The sequence below is a fragment of the Lipotes vexillifer genome, unplaced genomic scaffold (assembly GCF_000442215.2).
Source record: "Lipotes vexillifer unplaced genomic scaffold, Lipotes_vexillifer_v1.1 scaffold519, whole genome shotgun sequence".
Lineage (NCBI taxonomy): Eukaryota > Metazoa > Chordata > Mammalia > Artiodactyla > Lipotidae > Lipotes > Lipotes vexillifer.
The window spans coordinates 1349207-1375546 of NW_006773945.1; the positions used below are offsets into that span (position 1 = coordinate 1349207).

The 26340-nt window shown below is 36.4% G+C and overlaps 1 protein-coding gene across 6 annotated transcripts in view; it reads right to left on the reverse strand.

The window, feature by feature from the left end:
• Window positions 1-26340, reverse strand: part of SOX6 (SRY-box transcription factor 6) — a 527512-nt gene that overhangs the window by 179018 nt on the left and 322154 nt on the right. The gene's annotated exons all lie outside the window — the stretch shown is intronic.

The window sequence follows — 26340 nt, forward strand, 5'->3', positions numbered from 1 at the left end:
GAAAGATGCTCACAATTGGCTCTTAAGCACTAGTATGAGTTGGCTCCAGCACACCACTAATATATTGCACCTACTCCTTTCTTTTCTCCTTGTTTTCAGATTTCGTGGGAACCGCACTACTTGTCATTTGGCAATGAATCTATTATTTTTAACATATATATTATAAAAGCCTTAAACATAAAACAGAATTATTTCAGTAGCTAGCAGGCTCTAACAGGTGATCCGCTAAATCCACATATTTTATCAAATTTCTTTACATTATTTGTCATAAAAAGTCCATGGTTGAACATTGGTGCACCTTACTAGGAATAAAAAAGAAAAACAATGGAAACTAAATCACAAAAACAAGTAACAACAACAAAAACAAAACAAAACAAAAATACCTCCAAAGTCAATTCTGAAATAAAGCACAAATAGAGTAAGATTCTGAAGAGAAAAAAGCAAGACAAAGAAAAAATAAAATGTTAGGCAAATTTATTGGCACCACAACCCTTCCCCCTCAAGGTAAAAGCTGTTCTATCATCAATAAATACTGCTCATTCTGATAGTCTAGTAAGAGCTCTACCATATAACCTAGTGTTAATGTTTCTCAGTCTGCTTTCTTTCTGTCATTTGACATACCATAATACCTGGCACTTGGTGGTAATTACTGGAAAAATGAATTATAGACTTTTGCTTTCATTTTAAAAATTGGGGTATAGCTGATTCACAATGCTGTGCTACACTTTTGTTGTTCTCACTTGGCCTTGCCCTTAGCATGTTTCTCTGACACTCACTTTCAAACATACTAACCTATGGCAGGGAGCTAGACTTACAGCTATTTTATCAGACTCTGATTGCTCATGGTCTTTACTCTTATACCCCTTCCTGTAACTATGAAAATAAATTAATAGAGCCTCTTGTTTCTTTCATGTCCTAAATTTAATGCAAGGATTTTATGCAGTTATATAAATGGAGCCTTAAGATCCTTCAAGTTTTACATGTAGCTGTAATAATTGTTCCTTGCATGGAAAAATCATAACTTTAAGTTCATAGTGACAGCAACCTTGTCAAACTAGAAAGCTGTATGAGTTTCAAAATTTTACCTAGATATTCCTGCTTATAATTGCAACTAGCTATACTTTGTATTCTTCAAAACAGGGAGAATTAGGTTCAGAAGTTGAATAAGATGTCCATTTACCCCAGAGTGTTTTGGTTTCTTTGGAGATCTTTAAAGTCCTACATTCTTTTTTTTTTTTTTTAATTTTTTTTCTCTTTATTTGTTTTTGGCTGCATTGGGTCTTTGTTGCTGCGCACAGGCTTTCTCTAGTTGCGGCAAGCAGGGGCTACTCTTCATTGCGGTGCACAGGCTCCTCATTGCAGTGGCTTCTCTTGTTGCAGAGCATGGGCTCTAGGCGCGCAGGCTTCAGTAGTTGTGGCGTGGGCTTCTCACTGCGGTGGCTTCTCTTTGTTGCAGAGCACGGGCTCTAGGCACACAGGCTCAGTAGCTGTGGCTCGTGGGCTCTGGAGCACAGGCTCAGTAGTTGTGGCGCACGGGCTTAGTTGCTCCATGGCACGTGGGATCCTCCCGGACCAGGGCTCGAACCCGTGTCCCCTGCATTGGCAGGAGGACTCTCAACCACTGTGCCACCAAGGAAGCCCTCAAGTCCTACATTCTAAACCTAACTCTGTTAATAACTAGGACATAATATGTGATCTTGGAAAACTCCATCTCTATCAGCCTGGGCTTCCTTAAGTGTAAAATAAATGGTTTGACCTGGGTCAGTGTTTTCCAGACTTTGTGGTTGTGACCAATTAATGGGACAGAGCTAGCATTTAAAAAATAGAATAGGGAAGAAGAGAAAAAGAGAGATAAAAAGAAAAAAGAAAGAAAGGGAAGGAGGAGAGAGAGGGAAAAGAGGGTAGAAGTAGAGAAAGAGATGATGAAAGAAATAAGAGGGAAATAGAGAAAAGAGTGAAGAGAGATGAGAGAGAAAAGATAATGAGAGAGAAAATGGAGAAGACCAGAGAAAATGAAAAAGAATAGAAAAGAGAGTGAAAAGAGTAGAAGAAAAGAGGACCAGAGAAGAGGATGAAAAAAGAGAGAGAGAAGACAAAGAAGAAATTGAAAAAGAAAAGAAGCTCTCATACAAAGAGCCCATGTAGTAAGACAAGAACCATTTAACGAAATTTCTGTTTCTGTTATATATACATACGTGTGTTGTGCTGCATGTGTATATTGGGTGGTGATGTAAAATATACTTCCTACTGTGTTACTTTGGGAAAAAAATTGCAACTGAGTGGTCTAGGTTATCCTCAAGATCCCTTCCAGCCAAACCGTCCAATTCCCTATAGATTTCTGTATTATACCTCTAAAATGAACGTTTTAATTAAAAGGAGAATTAGGTGATAGAAAACAAATATATTAAACAGATTACAACTACTGATAGAACATATAATCCTAACCTTTCAGAAGGTTAGGCATCATCAACCAAAGAAAGGTCTAAAACCAGGCTTTCTCAGCCAACATCTCAGGAAAAACAAAATCTTAAGAGAGGAAAAATCTTTTTCCAGATCAAGTTTCAGGATGAAAAGTGTTTCTCCCTCAAAGTGAAAAACAAATCTTGCCAATAAATCTTGAGTAAAGTCCTCCTAAATCATAGATTAAAACATTCTCCCAGAGCCTTGACACCATATGGATTTGGCTTCTAAAACTAACCCAAAGACAATGCTAATCCCAGCAAGATAATAACCTGCAGACTCTTCCTCCATGGCTCCTGTGAACTGCAGTTCATCACGTGGTATGTATTGTGTCCTCTGTGAAAAGTTTGGGCATTGATAGGTAGACCTGTGACTCAACCACAGAACCAGCTAATATTGTTTAAGTGCTCCATTTCTGAAAAGATCGTTTGCAAGACAAAGAAGAGTTGAGTCTCTAGCAATTCTCAAATAACATATTAACTATACCTTGCTGAAAGGTACAGTATATTACCATGTTCAATTTAAGGCAAGTGAAAAGTATGTAAAGTAGTCTCTTATTTGGTCTGTAACTTTTTACTTCCAATATTTATAGGCAATGGACCGGTAGCATTTAGCCATTCCACTTATAATCAGTGTTTTTGTACTTGCTGATAAGATGCTCTGCAGTTGCTCTCACATTTTAAAAATATATGAACATTTTGTTTCCTTAGCTCCTTTAAGAGTTCTTTGAGAGAAAACCATATGTCTCATATTTCCTATATTACCTTCATACACCTAGCTTTCTGTCATGTTACACAGAGAAGATATTCAGTGAAGGCTGTGAAATTAATTGCTCCCTTTTTTTCTTTATTGCTACCAGTGGTTTTTCCTATAGCTGATTACTAAAATAACAAATAGTAAAATAGTCCTTAAAAAATCTCCTTTTGGAGGAATAGTTTTCAGTGTATTTTCTTGGGAGTTCCAGCAAGTGCTACTATTCTACTTAGTGTGATTACTGTCAAACCACAAATACTACCATCACATTTAAGGAATATACCCTGAATGTTGATAAAGCTAAAACACTTAGGCTATGATCAGCTAACAAGGCTAATTAAAGAATAGCATCAAGTGGAAAAAACTCAACATTTTATTTAACATGATTATTGTTCAACTGTCTCTCTAAACTGCGAGCTTCTTAAAGGCAGAGACACTATCTTTTCCCCTTGGTGTCTCCAGGTCCAGTACTAAGGCACTTAATAGATGTTTAAATAATTGAATCAGATCTACCACTTTCAAGATTTCTGGTTTTAACAGAATATAAGCAAGAATTACAGAAGTTATAAAGCTTAAAAAAGAGACTAGACAGTAAAAACCATAGCCCTTACTATTATTTTTTGAAGTTTCCCCAAGGAACCACAGAATTACTGACTTTCAAAAACTGTAGTAAAGTTCGATAATGCTAAATGAAGAATTCTAGACACCTAGAATATAAGGAGGTAATATCTGTAAAGAACTTATAAATGTCCTTAGCATATAATAAGTACTCAACATTAATTTTTTAATGAATATAAATTATTCACTAACTTAAAGATAAAAATGAGGGCCAATGAAATTTTGTAGTATAAATGAATTCACAGTCCTATTTGCTCTTTCTAAGCATTTTAATTAATAACAGAGTCAATCCAAACATGTCATTAAAATGATTTTTTTAAATAGATCACCAAGAAATTTTTTTTCACTTATAAAATGTATACTGCTTATTTCATTAAGACTACCACTTTTAATCAAGCAGGAACTGAAGAGACATTTCGTCAACTGTTAAATCTTCAAATTGGATAGCTTAACCTCAGTTGGAAGATCAATGCCTAGTTGGTTCGACAAACCAACTGCTAATTTTCCATCATTCTATTTAATTCATGGAGTCAAGAGCTAAATATTTTAGTACAATTTGTTTCAGATATGTTTTTGAAATATTTCCTTCATTAAATGATGAGCATACCAAAAAAGAACAATTTTGATCGTCTCCTTTGTCCATTAAAATGATTTCAGATTTCAATTATTCAATTCAACAATATTCACTGAACATCCACCATGTACAAGGCTCCAAGCTGTGCATGTTGGGAATATAAAAATGAGTGTGATCTCTGTCTTCAAAGATACTATGATCTTGTAGGAGGGATAAGACATGCACAAACAGCTAAAATATGGTGTATGTAGAAAGTACTGTAAGAAAAGCACAAGGGGCCGTGTAAATTCAGAAGAGAAAAAGATGACTTTGGTTGGGGTAGGGGACGGAGTGGTGATAATCAGTGAAGTTTCCATGGAACAAGGCCTTAATGGAATTCTAGGCTTTTAAGTGCAAAGATGAATGTGAGGAGAAAAATGGGCATTTCGAGTAGAAAAAACAATATGATGATTGACTTGAAGATGGGGAAGCACAAATCATGTTCAACAAAGACAAGTTTGATTAACTAGCTAGCAAAAAGTAAAGCTGGAAATGAGCATAGGAACCGCCTTATGGAGAACCACAAAATTCAAGGTAAGAACTTTGAACTTTAAAATCCATTCACACACTGACACTCCAAAATGTACATTTCTAGTCCTTATCTCTCTTTTGAATTCTAGACTTGCATGTGCTGCTGCCTACTCAAGATCTCCAACTGGATCTCTAGGAGGTATTTAAACTTAACAATTCAACACTAAACTCTTGAATTCCTTCCCACTCCCTCTGACCCCACCTCACGCCCCAGTCCCTCACACTCACCCTCTGCTGATACTTGATCCTACAATTTCCCCAGTGAATGGTTACTCCATTTTTCCATTTGCTTAGGTCAAAATCCTTGAAGCCACCCTTGACTTTCCTATTTCCCTTTCACTCTAAATCTCTTTGGCTACTTTCACAATATATCTAGAATCTACCTCTTCTCACTACTTCCACTGCCCTGGTCCAAGTTACCAACATTTCTTGCCTAAATAAGCCTTCTCAGGGTCTCCCAGTTTCTACTCTTGCCCCCTTCAGTCTATTTTGTAACAAAATAGCCAGAACGATCCCATTAAAACCCAAATCAGATCATGCCCCTCTTTTCAATGGCCTCCTATCCCACTTAAAGGTCAAAGTCCTGACAATGATGTAAAAGACCTTCTCTATTCTCATTTCCTACCCTTCTCCCTTCTGTTCACACCTTAAACTTATGCCCATACTCACCAGCCATACCGGTCCCTTGATGTTCCTTAAATAGAGATGGCTTCCTCCCACCTTAAGGGTCTTCGCATCTGCTGTGACCTCTGCCTGAAAGGGTCTTATTACACATATCCACATTACTTGCTTCCTCAATTGCTTCAGGTCTTTGTTCAAATGTTACCTTCTTCATACGAACTTACTCAAACACACCATTTTTAAATTTCAATATCTCTTTCCCACTTCCCTATTTTTCCTTCATAACAGTTCTTATAACATGCCATAATTTTACTTTTCTCATTTATGCTTGCCTCCCCCCGACAGAATATAAGCTCAGCAGGGCAGCGATTTTTGTAGACTGCATTATCCTCAAAGACTAGAAGATTGTCAGAAACATAACAAGTGCTTTATGATAATTTTTTAAATAACTCAAAATCATAGTCAACAAGACACCACTAGAAATTTCTGAGCAGAAGAAATGCACAATAAGAAGTGTGCTTTAGGAAGAATACATTGGAATGAGTGTGTAGCGTGAAGTGGAGGGGGGACAGACTGAAGGTGAGGAGATAATTTAAGACTATATTTCAGCAGTGTGGGCATGAGCTGATGCTAACCTGAACCATGTTAGTAACAACGGGAATGAAAAACAGAAGACAGATATGAGACATTTGCAAGTAAATTGTACTAGAATTGGCAATTCTATGGTGCATGGAGGAAATGCAGGGATCAAGTATGACTTGAAGTGATGATGTTATTTATAAGAGCAGGAAATATAAAAAGAGAGGCAGACAACAAGTATAGTGAAAAAATGCTCAACATCACTAGTCATTAGGGAAATGCAAATCAAAACCATGAGATATCACCTCACACCTGTTAGAATGGCCATCACCAAAAAGACAAGAGATAACAAATGCTATGAAGATGTGGAAAAAAGGTAACCCTTGTACACTGCTGATAGGAGTGTAAACTGGTACAGCCACTATGCAAAACAGTATGCAGGATCCTCAAAATATTAAAAATAGAGCTATCATATGATTCAGCAATTCCACTTCAGAGAATCTATCCAGAGGAAACAAAAACATTAACATGATATCTGCACCCCCATGTTCATAACAGCATTATTTACAATAGCCAGGACATGGAAACAACCTATGTCCATCAACGGATGAATGGATAATGAAGTTGTGGTATATATACAATGGAATATTATTCAGTCATAAAAAATGAGGAAAGCCTGCCATTTGTAACAATGGATGGACCTTGATGGCATTATGCTAAGTGAAATAAGTCAAACTGAGGAAGACAAATACTGTATGATCTCACTTATATGTGGAATCTAAAAAAAAAAAACAACATAGAAAAAGAGAGCAGATTTGTGGTTATCAGTGAGGGGAGGGGTAACTGGAAGAAGATGAAAAGGTACAAATTTCCAGTTATAAGATAAATATTGAATAAGTACTAGGGGTGTAATATACAACATTATGACTATAGTTAACACTGCTGTATAATATATACAAAAATTGTTAAGAGAGCAAATCCTAAGAGTCCTTTTTGCTAGGAAAAACATTTTTTTTCTTTTTCTTTTAATGTACCTATATCAGATGATGGGTGCTAACTAAACTCATTGTAGTAATCATTTCACAAGATATGTAAGTCAAACTATTATGCTGTATACCTTGAATTTATACAGTGATGCACGAAAATTATATCTCAGTAAAACTGGGGAAAAAGAGAGGCAGATTTATATTGAAATGATATTGATTGCTCATTTTGGATAACATTGTAAACAAAAAAGGGAAAGTATAATAAATTTAACCTAATTAATTCATGTCAGAAATAAGGAGCCTAAAATTTTCTTTGACACTCATTTCTGAAGATCCTACTGTTTTTCATATTCATATGCACTCCAAATCTGGAACAAAGATGGTTAGTCATTAGTTTAAGTGGTTTGGCATGTGTTACTTCTACTAAAACATGGCTTCTCATGGAAAGCACGGTACATACTTCTGGGTAGCAAGCAAGGATGCTAAGGAAAAGCACCTGGGAGGAAATGGCTTTTACTTTTTTCTTCTCTAAGTCACACAGTCACCATTTCACATTCTAAGTGAATAAACCACCCCATTCTCCTTCAGAGTTAGACCGTGATGGCCTCACAGGGCTCAGACATCTTCAGGAGTTACCTGTACACTAGCAGAAATAGCCATGCAGGTGGACATGATGCTTTTTCTACTACAACTGCTAATGACATATGAAAATTCTGATTCACTCCAATTTGATAATCAAATGCAGTCAGAAGAGTTATCTGTCAGCTGTCCGTCATTACAAATAAAATCAGCAGTTTTCTCACCTTTTCTGCTGTGCCTGTCATGTATGGTAGAAAGTTGTTCCCATGAAATGATAATGTTGCATGCCTGGCTTTGTACCAGTCAAGGTACGATATTTGAGTATTTCCTGATTTTTCTATATTAAAAATTCAAAATGCAGATTTCTAATGTTTTAGGGGGTATTTTTCAATAAATTTATTGTAAATACTCTGCAACCATGTCATTTATTTTATTTCAGAGATCCATTTTAAATTATTATTAAAACACTGGAGTTGGAAAAAAACTTCATTTACAGATAAGGCATTTGAGGCCTCAGAGATAAAATGATTTGCCAAAGGTCATTCAGCAAACTATTGGTGATCATCAAGAGAATCTGGGTTGCTTTTTTAGTTCTAAAATAAATCAAGAGGCAAAAGCAGGAAATGATCCAGTTTATAAAACCTTTTTAAGAAAATATGAAAGGTCTAAGTGTAGATATACCTGTAACCTCCTATATATGCCTCTTTAACAATATGGATTTTTTTCCCAGATATGAGAGTCCAGAAATTGAGAGAAACTAATCGTAGTTTGAAGCACCGCAGCAAATGTAGAAATAAAGATCCCCTTCACATTTTAAGCAATTACTATCTAAAGAAAAGGTTCACAGTGTTGCCAAGGATGCTGCTTAGTAAATAGTTTAAATTCCTTCCACTTGAGAGAGAAAGGATCCAAAGTATATTAGCCTCTCCCCTCCCCCTCTAGTGAATTAATATTCCATGATATACACCACTGCTGATGGGGGCAACTCTTTTCAATGAGCAGAGATCAGTAAATGGCTATTTCACAAAGAATAAAAATATAACCTTGCAATTTTAATGTGTGTTTATGTTTTTGGTTTTTTTTTTAAGTGGCAGATCCAAGTTAATAAACCTTGCTTAGGGAAAAAATAAAATAGTTGCTAAGCCATGGTGAGTAATTAGCCTTTTAGCATCCCCTTTCTTCAAGAATGCTTCCTCCTGCGCTGGTTCTTTTAAATAGCTCCAGTCCTGGCTGTCTTTGTTGGGCTTGGAAATTGTTCACATATGAGAGAAATTAAGCTCTCATTTAACAGAGACACATGCCTGTCAAGACCAGAGGAACAAAGACTAGTCCCTGGGGCCTGTTCAGCTCCCAGAGGCTGCCACTCATTCTGTTAGCAATGCTTACCCTTTATAGAATGTGTATAAAACCCAATAAATCATTTCATCTGCTGAGCTTAATACACGAGAGCGCTGACCATTTTCAAAGTGTTTTCTCTTATACAACTTCACAGCTAGTTAGTTAAATTTTAAAAAAAAAAGAAAAAAATGATCTCCTATTGCTTATTTTTTTCAGAATGTAGTAAGACTTTTTTAGTCAAAAAGGTAATGAGAATGTTCCCAAACACTGTCAGCATAAATGAAGAGGCATTATCTCCTTAGATTTCTTCCCATATATCTTTCCTACATTTTATGGTTAATAATTAGAACACCAATTTTGTGAATTACCAGTGCATCTCCCAGCTGCTTTTAACCCCAGATTCAGGAGCTAGCTCTGGCAAAAATGAAATGGTTAAGGATCGGAATGGGACAGACTTGCTGTTCTATTTAAATTCAATACATTTTGTCCCTTTGCAAACACACAGCCAACATTTTCTTTCAGGGTGGAGATTAAAACTACTATTTAACAGCCAGCTCTTTTTACTAGGAAAGTGAAACGGCCTTCTTATAAACTAAACCAAAATACCCTTTCACACAATCTCATTTCCAAAGAAAATAGATGATCTTTAAGCCTTCTTAAGGAGAAAAGACAATGTTAACTTTTTAATAGAAATTTTCTCTGTATTGTCCCCCACCTCATTCTCTCACCCACTCCTCCTGCTGGGGGGAAATATGGAGTCTACGGTGAAAGACTAAAGACTAGACTTTAAAAGCATTCCAGTTTAGACCAACTCATCCAAAATAGGGCAAAGGGCTGCAGAAAAATGAGTACCCGTCCATATTACTAAAATAAATACTTCACTAAAAAGTAAAACGCTTGTTTAACCTGTGTTGCATGAAGAGCAAACTTACCAAAGATTTACCCTAGCAATGTTAATCTTTCCACAGAAATACTGGGAGTTCCAGGGCTGACAGCTTCAATTCCCAAGATGCTATGAACCCCCAAATAATAAGAAGCTGGTAGCACAAGGAACTTCACCCTGCTCCGCAGGGGGAGAAAAAGCAGATCTGGATTTGATAAGTAAAACCAGATCTACACAATGGTTATATGGTAAAGCCCTGCAATTAATGGAGACCATAAACAGTTCAAGAAGCCGGCATAGCAGTAGTTTCTCCAGAATACGTTTCACTCATATCCAGTTAGATATTAATCAAATGTACAACTGGCACAAATGTTTTGTGCAAACAAAGATGACTGTACATGTGCCTTTGTATAAAAGAAAAAGAAAACAAAATAGAAGTGCATCGGACTCTTTTACATTCATATTTATGTATAATTCCTGAATGATTTATCATTTTTCAAATGATAAATTATCTTCATTTTTAAACCGCAAATCACATCCTGCAAGCCTTAGCAGATGCAGATGTCAAAATACGGTAGTACAACAAAATTAATTAAATAACCCTTGAAAAAATAAAACAAAGTTTATTTATAAAAAATGACATTAAGGTGAACTGCCTAATAAGAACATGGATTTGCTTAAATAAAACATTATATGGTTCTGTTTTAGATTCATCCCTAAAGCCCTGAAAGATATTAGAATTTTAGTGAGTAATTACCCTATTTACTTCAAACAAAATGGGAGGAAATCTGAAAACTATATTAAACTACCACACATCAGAAATGAAATTCTCTCATTCTTTATCTTGCAACCCAATAAATAAATAGTAGTTGGAAAATTTATTGGGACTAAGAGATGAAACCTAACAAGCTAGAAATGAGGAAATGGCCAAAAGAACATCCACATCAACATTATGCTTCAAGCAGTAAACCCACTTCTAGAAAGCATAACCAAGAAGTCTCCCCTTCACAGCTTAATTGTTTTCAGACAGTCTAAACCACACTCAGCACTGCCCCCACAGTTAGACAAAGTTCTAACTACCTAACACATCTCTTTTCAAATGAAAATGCAACACTTGGGGTGAAAACAAGAGAGACTAGGAAAAGGTGTTGTATGTTATACATGCCACTGACGTAATACTTCACTAGGATATGCTGTAATTTCCTGCAATTAATACTTTAGCAAAGCTATAAGGATTTTTTTCCCAAAAAATTGTAATATTTCACTTGCAACACTAAAATTAAGTTTGTGTCACCCATTCCATTATACAGCTCTAATGCCAGGAGTTTGTCATTGGCTGCAGAAATCTGTTTGGTGTAGCCTGAAAGCAGGCATTTACAGGCCCTCTTCCTACAAGTGTTTTTCTAAAAATCCCCCTTAGCCATTATTTCATGTGGCAGGAATTACAAGCCATCACAATACTCCACAAAGGAAACATGAATTTGACCTCATAATTCAAAACCTTTCAATGGTTTAAAATGCAAACATTCCTAAGTGGACATGGCTTATGCTGTGGCCAAACTTGACATTTGCCTGAAAGCTTTGTAGGCAAGACTACCTACAAAGCTCTCCATTTTCTAAGGACCAGAGTTAATTTCCATCATCTAGAATCAAAGGAGGTCAGAGTTACAAAGAATTTCAGCAATAATTTTGTACAATGATCCTTGTTCCTAAATATATGGAAAATGAAAATCAATGCAGAAGAATAATTTGCTAGAGGTAATGGCATTCCTAGCAAACCAAAGACTAGGGGCAGACATCTTGCGTCCAAGTCTATGCTTCTTTCTGCCATTCTATGCTTCCCTAATCCTATTCTGTCTCTCAGTTGGGGCTGCATATCTTCCATAGAAGGGGGAAGAAAAAGTTCTGCTGAGAGTAGATCAGTTATTATCTGCACATCTTCTCTTCTCCTGGGCTTGAAATCATGGCCTTTCTGAGCCAAAGGGAACATACACGTCTATGGAATTAATTCAGTGACATTGCCAAAGTTGAGAAAATGAGTAAGAGATGGAGCAGGCATAGATAGTAAAATAGCCTGAAAGCAATGGAAAGATCTATACCTGCATATGTTTTCCAGCTATCTGGAGACCTGGTTGTTTTTTGATTAACTGAATGCTCTGTTTAAGAAACCAGAAATCAGTTATGACAGTCAAGTTGTAAGATCTGACGATCTGTTTGGTGATCACAATCTATATACTAACAACGAAAAATCAGGAGGAGGTATTAAGGAAACGATCCCATTTACCATCACAACAAAAAGAATAAAATACTTAGGAATAAACCTACCTAAGGAGGCAAAAGACTGGTACTCAGAAAAGCATAAAACACTGATGAAAGAAATCAAAGATCACATAAACACATGGAGAAATATACCATGCTCTTGGATTGGAAGAATCAATATTGTGAAAATGACTATACTACCCAAAGCAATCTACAGATTCAGTGCAATTGCTTTCAAACTACCAATGGCATTCTTCACAGAATTAGAACAAAAAATTTTACAGTTTGTATGGAAACACAAAAGACCCCAAATAGCCAAAGCAATCTTGAGAAAGAAAAACAGAGCTGGAGGAATCAGGCTTCCCAACTTCAAACTATACTACAAAGCTACAGCATTCAAGACAGTATGGTACTGGCACAAAAACAGAAATATAGAACAACGGTACAGGATAGAAAGCCCAGAGATAAACACACACACCTATGGTTACCTAATTTATGACAAAGGAGATAAGAACATACAATGGAGAAAAGACAGCCTCTTCAATAAGTGGTGCTGGGAAAACTGGACAGCTACATGTAAAAGAATGAAATTAGAACATTACCTAATACCATACACAAAAAAAACCCTCAAAATGGATTAAAGACCTAAATGTAAGACCAGACACTATAAAACTCTTAGAGGAAAACATAGGAAAAACACTCTTTGACATAAACCACAGCAAGATCTTTTTTGACCCACCTCCTAGAGTAATGAAAATAAAAACAAAAATAAACAAATGGGACCTAATGAAACTTAAAAGCTTTTGCACAGCAAAGGAAACCATAAACAAGACGAAAAGACAACCCTCAGAATGGCAGGAAATATTTGCAAATGAAGCAATGGACAAAGGATTAACCTCCAAAATATACAAGCAGCTCATGCAGCTCAATATCAAAACAAACAAACAACCCAATTAAAAAATGGGCAGAAGACCTATATAGACATTTCTCCAAAGAAGATATACAGATGGCCAAAAGGCACATGAAAAGATGCTCAACATCACTAATTACTAGAGAAATGCAAATCAAAACTACAATGAGGCAGTTTCTGACCTCACACTGGTCAGAATGGCCATCATGAAAAAAATCTACAAGCGATAAATGCTGGAGGTGGAGAAAAGGGAAACCCTTTTGCACTGTTGGTGGGAATGTAAATTGATACAGCCACTATGGAGAACAGTATGGAGGTTCCTTAAAAGACTAAAAATAGAACTACCATATGACCCAGCAATCCCACTACTGGGCATATACCCTGAGAAAACCATAATTCAAAAGGACACATGTACCCCAACTTTCACTGGAGCACTATTTACAGTAGCCAGGACATGGAAAGAACCTAAATGTCCAATGATAGATGAATGGAGAAAGAAGATGTGGTACACATATACAATGGAATATTACTCAGCCATAAAAAGGAACGAAATTGGGTCATTTGTACAGATGTGGATGGATCTAGAGTCTGTCATACAGAGTGAAGCAAGCCAGAAAGAGAAAAACAAATGTATAGTAATGAACATATGTGTAATCTAGAAAAATGGTACAGATGAACCTATTTGTAGGGCAGGAATAGAGACGTAGATGTAGAGAATGGACATGTGGACACAGCAGGGGAAGGGAAGGGAGGGAGATTAGGTTTGACATAAATACACTACCATGTGTAAAATAGAGAGCTAGTAGGAACCTGCTGTATAGCACAGGGAGTGCAGCTCAGTGCTCCGTCAGGACCTAGATGGGTGGGATGGGGAGGGGTGGGAGGGAGGTCCAAGAAGGAGGGGATATAGGTATACATATAGCTGATTCATTTAATTGTACAGCAGAAACTAACACAACATTGTAAAGCAATCTTACTCCAATAAAAAAAAAAGAGAAACCAGAAATCAGTTATGACTGTCAAGTTGCAAGATTTGATGATCTGTGTGGTGATCACAACCTACGAGGTGATCATAGAAGGATAGATATCTCCTCCTTTTCTGTTACCTGCATTTTTTAAAGTAAAATAGTAATAATAAAGTTAATTATAAAAGCAATGCACCCTCTTCCAGTCTTTTTTAAAATGCCTATTTTTATGTAGCTGAGATTATACTGTATTTACATTATTATGTTCTAGGGTTTTTTTTCCACCTGATGTTACATTGAAAGCATTATCCTAAATCATGAAAACTTATTTGTCAGTATCACGTTTAACAGTCTACAACAGCTGATCACATGAATATACCATAATAAATTTAACAATTTTCTTAATATTAAAAACCAGGGTTCTTTCAATGTATATTTAAAATTTTTAAGTAATTTTCTTATACAAAAGCAATAAGTGTTAGAAAAAAATTTTAAAACTAACCTAAAACAATAAAAAATAGTTTATAATTCTACTACACAAAGTCATTTGCCTTTGTACTCTTAACCACTTGAGGTATACTATATATCACAAATCTGGGTCTCCATAGTCAGAGCCCAACTGTATTGAGAAGGAAAGATATTATATTGATATGGAGGCCAAGGTCCTAAACATAGAGTTCAGATTACATCTTCTACCGAACTGCCAATAACCTGAGCTTTCCTCCCACAAGGGATCCCTAGGAATTCCAGGGTATATTTCGACCCTAAAATGGAATCCATGAAAGGGCCCTGCCAGAGACCAGTGTATGTGATGGTACACAATAAATGAAATCAGACAGTCTTAACAGAAAAATATCTGTTGTGTGGAGGCCAACTTCAAAAGCCCAACTTCATTTTTCTTTGCCCAGGTGTCCACCCTTGCATTACACATATTCCAGCCACAAGCTGGAAGTCCTCCAATGGTAGACTACATGTTTGCTCTATCACTGTGGATCTGACCTGGTCTAACTGATCTGCTAAGACTAACCTCCGGCTGGAACCCAATATCTCACTTTTGCCTACTCCTCTGGGCTTTTCCACAGACAAATTTCAGGTCACCTAACAGTTTCTCCACTCCATCTAACCTTCAAACATAAAATCTAGAAATCTGAGTCTGCACAAAGAATTACACAGAATAGAGTGGAGAGGAAAGTTGGAACTAGTTTTTCTTTTTCTCGAACCTCTGTTATTTATCACTAAAGAAGGTAACAGCTTCCTACCCATGTGCACTTTCTCGCTCTCCATCACCTTCTTCTTCTAAGCTCATTCTTCTACCACTATAACCATGTTGATTCCTCCAAACCCCAGCCTCCAGCTACTAAACTGATTATTTGGGAGCCATCATAACATTCAAAATTCTCACCGAAATGCAGGTCGGGGGAAGGAGGGGCTGACAGCCACAGAAATAAAGGTCCTTTAGAACAAACAAATAGCTGAAGCAGCAGCTGGAGATCCTTCTTCCCCCAGAAGTTTCAGTTCTCTGATTGTCTCCTTAGACACCATTCAGTTATACTAATCCTAAAGTGCCCTGTGTTTAACTAATTCTATACATATTAACAAACAATTTCTGCCACATCCAGCTTTAAAAACGTCAAACTAGGACTTACATCTTTTATTAAATAACAGTACATAAGTTATGTTTTTCCTTTTGGGTAACTGGTTCCTGACATCATCACAACTTTTGAAATGGAACAAAAGTTATTGGACAATCAAAAGTAAAATCAGTTTTCTTGGGTTTCCCTCTCCCCCTTTTCCTATGAATAATACAACTAAAGAATGTATAAGGAAGAGCCAACATTTGCGTGGCTGGGAAATGAATGATGTTATTACAGCACAAAACAAGCATGGCCTGTTAGAGTTCTTTAGAATAGTAACTCCACCTTGTCAACATGTTCAAGCAGCAGCCAAGTCAGCCTAGCTGAGAGCTCTTTCCAGCTGCACTAATCTCAGCCACTGTAGAAAACTCATCTGTAGACATTTTAAGATAAAAATCTTCCACTGAAGTGTGTGTTTAACAAAAGTCATGACTGTGACCTGAGGTTGGACTTTACTCTTTATTCTGATCTGTGAATTCCTTAACTTTCATTGTTTACTGTTACAACTTTAATATTTTCTTAATGGATTGGGTGGCAGATAATATGAATTCAGTGTCTCACAGTGAGACATTACACCTTTTGCATCATTTATTTTCTTTTATTCTGAAGAAGTAAAAATATCTGACTCTAACATTAATAACTTTAAGTGGGAGTTACCTTATGTGAATTAAAAATGGTTATGTCAGTATATCCTTTCAAAATTTAAAAGATATTTCCCTGTGCTATATCAAGTGTCACACAGTATATCAATTTTTATTTCCCATCTCTCAAGTCTGGTATGCATACTGTTAAACTTCTTAAATTCTAAGTATAGACATAATTCACAAAAGCTGGGCAAATGCTTGACTTACAGGAGATGGCATACATAAGATTTATATGAACAACTTTATTTTAAACAAGAAGACTTTTGCATTTTGTGCTGCTACATCGCTAACTTCATCTGTGTATTTAAAAAAAGCTATGAAATAAATTGGAAAGGTTCATTTACTATCCCACAGGCACTACTGATCTAATAGAAAAACCCATTTTAGTGTGAAAAGTAAGAATTTGACCCTATTTTCCAGAATAAAATGCCACATCCCCTTTTAGACATTCTCCAGGCAGCTCTAATTCTTGGTCAACCATTTCTGAGTACCTGATAAACCTTGCTGTCCTCTTACTGAGAATTGAAATAGCTCTCATTTGGCAGCCAGAGAAAATTTCTGCTTTCTTTTCCTCTAGATTACCCTGGTGATAATAATTGATTATAGCGCATCCACATTGACTATCCTATATTCACGTGACTAATTTGTGGGTTCTAAATGTGCATATGTATGTAGACATAAACATGCTTACACATGTAGACACAAAATACGTACATGTGCGTTTCTCTCTTTTTGTCTAATAGCTCTATATTGGAGTATAATTGCTTCACAATACGGTGTTAGTTTCTGTTGCACAGCAAAGCAAATCAGCCATATGCATACACATGTCCCCATATCCCCTCCCTCTTGAGTCTCCCTCTCATCCTCCCTATTCCACCCCTCTAGGTCATCGCAAAGCACCGAGCTAATCTCCCTGTTCTATGCTGCTGCTTCCCACCAGCCAACTATCTTACATTTGGTAGTGTATATGTGTCAATGCTACTCTCACTTCGCCCCAGCTTCACCCTCCCACCCCATGTCCTCAAGTCCATTTTCTATGTCTACCTCTTTATTCCTGCCCTGCAACTAGGTTCATCAGAACCTTTTTTTTTTTTTTTTTTAGATTCCATATATATGCGTTAGCATACGGTATTTGTTTTTCTCTTTCTGACATACTTCACTCTGTATGACAGACTCTATCTAGGTCCATCCACCTCACTACAAATAACTCAATTTCGAACAGCTCATGGAGCTCAATATCAAAAAAAAATCCAGTTAAAAAATAGGCAGAAGACCTAAATAGACATTTCACCAAGGAAGATATACAGATGGGCAAGAGGCACATGAAAAGATGCTCAACATCACTAATTATTAGAGAAATGCAAATCAAAACTACAATGAGGTATCATCTCAGGCCAGTCAGAATGTCCATTAACAAAAAATCTAGAAACAATAAATGCTGGAAAGGGTGTGGTGAAAAGGGAACCCTCCTACACTTTTGGTGGGAATGTAAATTGATACAACCACTATGGGAAACAGTATGGAGGTTCCTTAAAAAACTAAAAATAGAACGACCATATGACTCAGCAATCCCACTACTGGGCATATACCCTGTTCCTCTTTTAAGGACTCTGAAATTATTCCTATAGCTCATACATAAGAATGACGACAACAATAATGATAGTGATAGATAAAATGCATTGAGCACTTAGTAGGGTTTTTTTTAGATGATGATCTCTAATCCCAGAATTGGTAAGGTGCTATCATTATTCATCTTTTAGGAACTGGGAGATGCAGGCTCAGAAACATTGAGTAACTTTTGTCACAGCTAGTAAGTAGCAAAACATGTCACAGAGCTAATTAGTAGTAGAACTGGAATTTAAATCTTGATTTATTTGACCCTGATACGTGTGCTGCTTCTACAAAAATTTTAAATTACATACACTCTGAAGCAATGCATTTTATCCTTTTAACCTCCTATTTATATGTACAGATCTAGCTTAAAAGTGCATTCAGATTCATACATTCCTCATATATGTGAAACGTAATCAATTTCACAGAAAAAATAATTTTAAACACCTTAAAAAAATGACAGGTTGATGTTCTCGGTCAAAACTCATTCTGTTTAGATAGTGGAAGTCAAAGAGCTTCTGAGTATTTATTTTCTAAAAGTTTTTGTCTTATTGTGAAAGACTATGCTTCATTTTTATTTTAAATACCTTCTCCCAAAGGCACAAATCTAATGTCAACACATTCCTGTCTTGCCAATATACCCATATGTAAATAAAAAATCAAGTTATTAGAAAACTAACTAAATTTATTAAAATTATTTAAACCATGATCCATTATAAGCTTTCTAGCTATTAAGTAAAATAGCTATGACCAAAGTCAAAAGTATATTTCAACTGCTCAAGGATTATTTGTTATGCCCCAACCCTCAGTCCATTTTTATATAGATAGATAGATAAATAGATGAATAGTCCAATTTAGAGTTCACATTTAATCATTTAATCAGCATTACACTATATAGAGCAGTTTTTCTTAATCCTGACTGCCTGCTAGAATCATCTAGAGAGCTTTCAACAGTCCCCATCTGGGACTGTACCCCAGACCAATTAAATCGGAACCTCTACAGTGGGACCAAGGCATCAGTATTTTTAAAAGGCTTCCAAGTGATTACAAGGTACAATCAAGGTTGAGAACCACTGGCATCAAATGCTGTCACTCACTGTTCCCTTTTATCAGCTGCAGAAGGTAGCTATAAAAACAGGTATTAACATTAAAGGGGACTGATCCTCAATATAGAGACATATCACTTCTAAGCCCCCGGAAAGTAATATAATTAGCCAAGAAGTTTATATGTAAAAACCAAAAGAGTCACTCAGCCATAAATACATTTCATACCACATTACAAAAAGATGCCGGTTATGTTCTTTTTATCTCTTTCCTTGTGGGTATGCAGACACAGTTGTAGTAGTCCTGAGATATAAACTGATTCTAATGGGCAATCTTCAATTTTTTTCCATTTAAGGATAAAGAGAATGTAATGAGATTTTAGATGTTAGGTATTATTATCCACATTTTACAAACTGGAAAACTAAAGTGCACTAAGATTTATTCAAATCACAAAAAGGGCAAATTGAGATACATCCTGGAATGTTGGAAATAGTACTAGACTAGAAGTCAAAGAAAGTTGGGTTCCACTCATGGCTCTGACAACATGTAGCTTTTTAAACCTGGACGAGTCTGTTGTCTATGCCTCAGTTTCCTTGTATAAAGTAAAGGATTTGGACTAGAGAAAGAGTTCCAAAGAAATTTCAAAGAAAAACAAAAGTGGGGGACTTACACATATTTGGGAACTTTTTATTTTACCAACTAAAACTACTGGAAAACAAACAAAGCACATACCATCTATTATCACCTGTGCTTCATAAAAGGAAAGGACATTTTAATTCCAAAAAAGTAGAAAAAACATAATCTCAGGGTTATTTTTAACTCACTATATTGCTGTACGATAGGAATAGCTACCCACCCTACCCCCAATCAGTGAGGGAGAACCACGAGGACCTCTAGAGGATGTGGCCAAGTTTAACATTCTGTGAAAGTAGAAGAATGAAGGGGGAACATTTAACATCTCTCAGTGTAGTGCTCTTTCAAGAGTTCCTTAAAATTCCATCATTAAAGAACTACCTTTATAATTTTTGCCATATCCAAGTACTCAGTTCTTATTTACTTAAAGTTTTATTTAAATTGACTTTTTTTTTGGCTTCCCTGGTGGTGCAGTGGTTGAGAGTCCGCCTGCCGATGCAGGGGACATGTATTCGTGCCCCGGTCCGGGAGGATCCCACATGCCGCGGAGCGGCTGGGCCCGTAAGCCACGGCCGCTGAGCCTGCGCGTCCGGAGCCTGTGCGCCGCAAGGGGAGAGGCCACCACAGTGAGAGGCCCACGTACCGCCAAAAGAAAAAAATTGACTTTTTTTTTTGCTTAAATACATTTATTTCATAGCACTACCTCAAATAGAAAACCAACAGAAAATCACTTGTCATAATTAGAAGATAACCAGATAACAATGAAAATAAAAGTTTTACATGATTTTATTTAAATTCTAAGCTAAGCACTATTGCCTCCAAAGGCTCTGAGACTAAGATGATCTCTCTCTCTTGCAAAGAGAAATTAGCACATCCTAGAAAGGTATTAAAGTGTGCTAACACTAAACTGAGCCCTCAATGTAATCAGAGAGATCAAGAGAAAAACAGAAAAGAGCTGCTTTTTCCTTGGGGAATTGATACAGTGTTATGTAATGTCATATGCTGGCACCACCTGGATCAACTGCCCACTGGGCTCCATAGCCTCCTGCCCATGAAGAGGTAATGCACTCTCTCATTTTCATTAATCCCAGAAGGAAGCAGAGACTTTGGTTTCCCTGCATTTTCAGTATCACTGATTTGAGAGGGAGCTGGGGAGTAAAGTCTGAGAGATAAGAAGTAGATAAGATAGAGGACGGAGGGTCACCAAAGAGGGTTGGGGAAATTGAAGGATAGTGCATGAAAAGCATTGAGATTCACCATCAGGCTCTTGTCAGCTGAATGAGATCTTTGCCATAAGGCCACATTTAGAAAATAAGTAGCAAGCTGATTAATAATTCCATATAGCAGCTCAAAGGACCTGGTCCAGTATCACCTCTTTTTACTTCTAGATCCACTCCAACTTTAACAGTCTAGCGTGATTAACTCACGCAGAGTTTCTAATCCACAGTGATAATTTATATTTTTTATCTAAGGCCCTTGCTATTCATGAATTATAGCAGCTTTACCTTTTCTTTCTTTCTTTCTTTCTTTTAGCGGTACGTGGGCCTCTCGCTGTTGTGGCCTCTCCCGCTGCGGAGCACGGGTTCCGGACGCGCAGGCTCAGCGGCCATGGCTCACGGGCCCAGCCGCTCCGCGGTATGTGGGATCCTCCCGGACCGGGGCACGAATGAATACGTGTCCCCTGCATCGGCAGGCGGACTCTCAACCACTGCGCCACCAGGGAAGCCCCCCTATTCTTTATAATTCAGAAACTTCATTATTAAAATGTTAGAAGCAGGCTATACAGCATCTATCATTACTTAAAAAGTTAATTCGATTACATAAAAGAAATAATTAGATTTGCATTTTTATCTTGGTTTTAAACTTCCAAAGAAGATCATAACAGCCTGCCCATGGGCAATTAAAAATCGCATACAGCAGAAAAATAGAGGAGAGAGGGTCTGTTTTTCCTGGCTAATTCATGGTTGAAGATAGAATTACAAAATATTTTAAGGGTTTGCTGAAGCTGGGGGCTAATCCTAGACTTCTAAGCTTTGTTTATAACTCTCATTTCATTGCAAGAGAGTATCAGATACATGTACAATGCCAATAGAAGTATCAAATTACTTTCAGTGGGTTTATTTGGTCCTGTTCAGAGGCTGTTGAAAGGAGATCTGTTACCTGATCAATAACACCCGAAAAAGGACTATTTGCTAGAGCCAAAACAGGAGCAGTGTAATTGCTTTTTGTTTATCAATGCTAAATACAATTAACAAAGAGATACAACATATACAACACAAGACAGAGGAACTATGTGAGACTGGCAGGCCCCTTACTTTACTTAGTCTTTCTGCTGGCTGTTCAGCCAGTTCCAAAGGACAATAAATGCAAGGTCCAGCTCTTAAAATTAGAGGTCATTTAGACACTTAATGATGAAGCATATCTTCAAATATATATCTATTATTATTATGCTGGCAAAAAATTAATTAACCAGGTCATGCAGGCCATGAAGGCTAATGTACAAAGTAACTATTTCTGATCTTTAGACAGCTACTTCACATGGAAAGGTAGAGTCCTTATGCTGCTCAGCAGATACCTGAAATGCCTGTAGTTAATCGTACTGAAGGAAACAAAAGGCAAGGTTTATCTCCTTAAAATGTGAGAGTACATTTCAAATTATTCTGTTTACTGGTTTAAGAACAATCACCTCCCTGCTCATAATATTGATGTCTACTGGTTACGTAGGAAGAAAGGAGAACACACATTTAACGACACTCAACCACATGACAAATACAGAGACACACAAAATACGCGAATAGCACAAATGAATATATTATAATCAAAAAAGAAAACACTATTATGAAAAATACTCACATACTCTAAAGAATAGAGTGAAGCTTCAGTGAAGAGACAAACACTTGGCTGTGTAAATAAGCAGTATGTATTAGAGCACTTAAAAGAGAAAGTTTTCAGATAAGAGAGAGTATCTGCAAAGCAGCAGCAATGGCATTAGTTCAGGCCTTCCCCAGGTTGAGTTCACCATCTAATTCATGTATTAAATTGTGAGGGAAGGACAATGAATATTATATACTGATCATAAAGATTAACAAAGAACTGAGCTAAGAATTTCAAGTTTCACAATTTTACCCAAAAAAGGTATATGTATATGAATTGACTAAATCATTGGCTCTGGCCCAGGAGGCCAAGTGCCCAAATAAAATCCCAACCAATCAGTCCCTTCTTAAGAGACCATTGTTGTTTGGTCAGTGATGTGAGGCGAGGACGCCACCTGTACAGAGGGGTCTAAAGAGATATGAATATTTGGATCACACCATTCATGTCTGAAAAAGTAAGTTTCTCACAGAGATATTTTAATTAGGTGAATTCTCTTGCAAAGATTAAGTTCTAGCAACGAAATGCCATCGTTAAATATGTTCCTACTGACATGCTATCAAAATCAAAGAATGTGGTATATTGTATCCATGAAGAATATTTTTAGATTCAAAAACCATGACATGGTCAAATGAGGTTAGATGAATAAATATATGGACGGATCAAGAAATCAAGATTTATAAAATATTTTCCGGTTTGCTTAGATTAGACTTACATTTAATGTTTGATTAAAATGCTATAAATATGTGTTGATATGCCCAATGGATTCAAACTGAATTTTGTTTCCTACTCAACATAACTCATAAGTAAAATGCTTCAAAAGATTGGCTAAGATACTATGGTGTGGGAGAAAGAGGAAGAAATTACTAAAGCAGTTATTTGTCCTTTGGAATTATAACATGAGAATCAACATTCCCAAATCCAAGGATCCATATTCCATGATCTATTAGTTTTGCTATCCACAAAGTTGATAAAAACTGTGCTATTTCTGTCTTGGAAATATCAAAAATGTCTATTTTGGGCTCCATATCCGGGGAATTACTTAATACGTAACAAATTAGAGGAATCGCCATTTTCCCCAAAGCACCAACAGAGGGATTTGAATTCACTAAGCAAACAGCCTCCTAAAAGATCTGTTGACATTAAAGAATTTTAATAATCATTTAAAGTTATTAACCTTATTTTTAAATAGTAAAAATTGACTCATCGAAAGTGTAAAAACATTAGTTCACAAAATCATTCATCTTATGGTTTCAACATAGCTTAAAGACCATATACGGTCTTAAAAGTATCCCTTTAAAAATTTAATTAGAATTTACCAAGGCAAAATTACATTAAAATTATATTAAAGGAAAGAATATATAAATGAAATAATTTTTAACTAGAATAAGTTTTGAAGGACTGCAAATAAAATAAGCACGTGGACTTTTACAATCCTATCTCTTTTTTTTGTTTTGGCGGTACACGGGCCTCTCACTGTCGTGTCCTCTCCCGTTGCAGAGCACAGGCTCCGGACGCGCAGGCTCAGCAGCCATGACTCATGGGCCCAGCCGCTCCGCGGCATGTGGGATCTTCCCGGACCAGGGCATGAACCCGTGTCTCCTGCATCGGCAAATGGACTCTCAACCACTGCGCCACCAGGGAAGCCCTGCAATACTATCTTAATCATGCCTTTTCCTATCGCTAATGAAAGATCCTGCTTTTCAGTGTGCAAACCACCCAGGTTTTCATTTGTTTCCATTATAACAGACCCAGATGTGTTTGTGTGTGGTTGTTATTAAGAGGTTAGACACTCTTCCCTTTCTTTCTAGTACAGCTTGCAAAATTCAAAACAACAGTACTAATTCAGAAGTCAGCATTCTGAACTAGAAGTAAAGAATAATCTTTAAATGTATTATTTAGATCTATGTATCCCACCTGATACTTGGGATCTATGGCCAATTGCCATGGCTTAATCTTGCTGACCATGTTAGCAAATAGGTTCTAGGATACAAGATTTTAAAAGAAGGAAAAAGTTCAAACTTGGGATCTCAAATTGTCGCTGTATTCATTTGCTTTCAGAAGAGAAAGGTTTTGTATTTACTATCTTACTCTGTTTTGTTTTCAAAAGGGAGAATGTTTCATGATAGAAAAATGTTTGAAGCATTTCTTAAATCTCATATTTTGCTCAAATTAAAATTAGTCCAACAACAGTCTCTCTCCTAAATTTGATCACGCCTATGGCTGGTCAAAAAACTTATTTGAAAATACAGTTAACCCATTCCCCTTCCAAAAAAACAACTAAAAGTCTGAATATCAAATACATGCTTTGTAAGTGTCAGAGATTAATATGTTTTGTGCAAGGAGAAGTGTTTTTCAGTATTTGAAAAATTCTTTGAATGGTCTCATGCTTGATAAGATAAATACTGACAAGATATGCAGTGAAGCTGTAGCTCAGGACAGAATAAACTATAAATATAGGTTATTGCCTCCTCTTATTTTTTAAAATATGAATTCCTGTTACAAAGAATCCCATATTTCTAAAATTAATGTAACTATTTTGAATCTCTCTATGATTTTATAATTTATACTGCTGAGATCAAGGTCTGATTAGCTTCAATTTTTACAAATTTAAACAATGAGAAATATCTACAAATTTAAAAGCAATTAAACTTCTATTAAAACACTTGAAAAACCAACTTTCTTGTCTTCTCAGATTGAACATTCTGATGAATAATATTTTAAGATCATGTCCTATAGTTTCCTGAAAAAGATATCAACTTTATATAGTCAAGTTATAACTATAAAATCATATGTAATCAATAAATGCCTATAATATTTCATTAAAATACTTTGATTTTGTTGCTTTGATTTTGTTCATCTGAGATCCTCAGTACAACAGGCAAACGTCAATTAAGACAGCCAGTTCCTGCAAACAACTTTGGACTAAGAAGTGAAATATATTCAAAATAAACAAAGAAGTAAGTAATAAAGAGGTAGTAAAAACATTAATAGTAAGTAACTGATATGAGAACATCTCAGGGAATTTCTTCCATTTCTGCTTTACAAATAGGAGAAACAGAGAGAACTAAATGATGGGGTTAGGTTATTTAACACCTACTGAGTTCTTAGAGAGGGATCTAGAGAAAAATGTAGGAAGCCACAGGCTAAAAATCTTGACCTTAGCAGTGGGAGACACACTGAAAATTCTAATAAGGGCAGAACAAGGGAACACCTGGACAGTTATTTAATTAAGGATCTCAGCATGAGTCCTGAGATATCAGGATGAGAAATTATTTCAAGATTTAATTATAAAGGCTGACTGTCCCAAATGCCAGAGATATACCTTCTCCTCTATGTTTGGATTCTTTATTTTGAAACATACAGACTTGAGTATGGAATATAGAATCAGAACTAATTAAAACAGCAACAATAACAACAAACACTGGTTAAGAGCGCCTAGTAAAGACACAGCTGGAAGAAATGCCAAATTAGGTACAGGTACTTCTTCAGGCACCAAATTGGTATTTTAAATGCAGTGACTACTACCTGGAACACTAAGTGTGATTACAAAATGAAGCAAAAATCTAAGTTAAAATCACTGGCTTTCTTCAGTGAGGTGAAAAAAGTTATGACTTTATGTAAATGACTTTTTTTAAATATAGGAAGGTGTGATACTAATCTCAAGGAAAGGACTAGTATAATTCAGAATATACTGCCCCAATTAGGCTGAATCATAGATCCCAGTGGTTAGAAAATATCTACAGCAACCAAGAGAAACCCAGAGACTGTGGTGGATACATATAACTCTGGGATCAATATTCCTGAG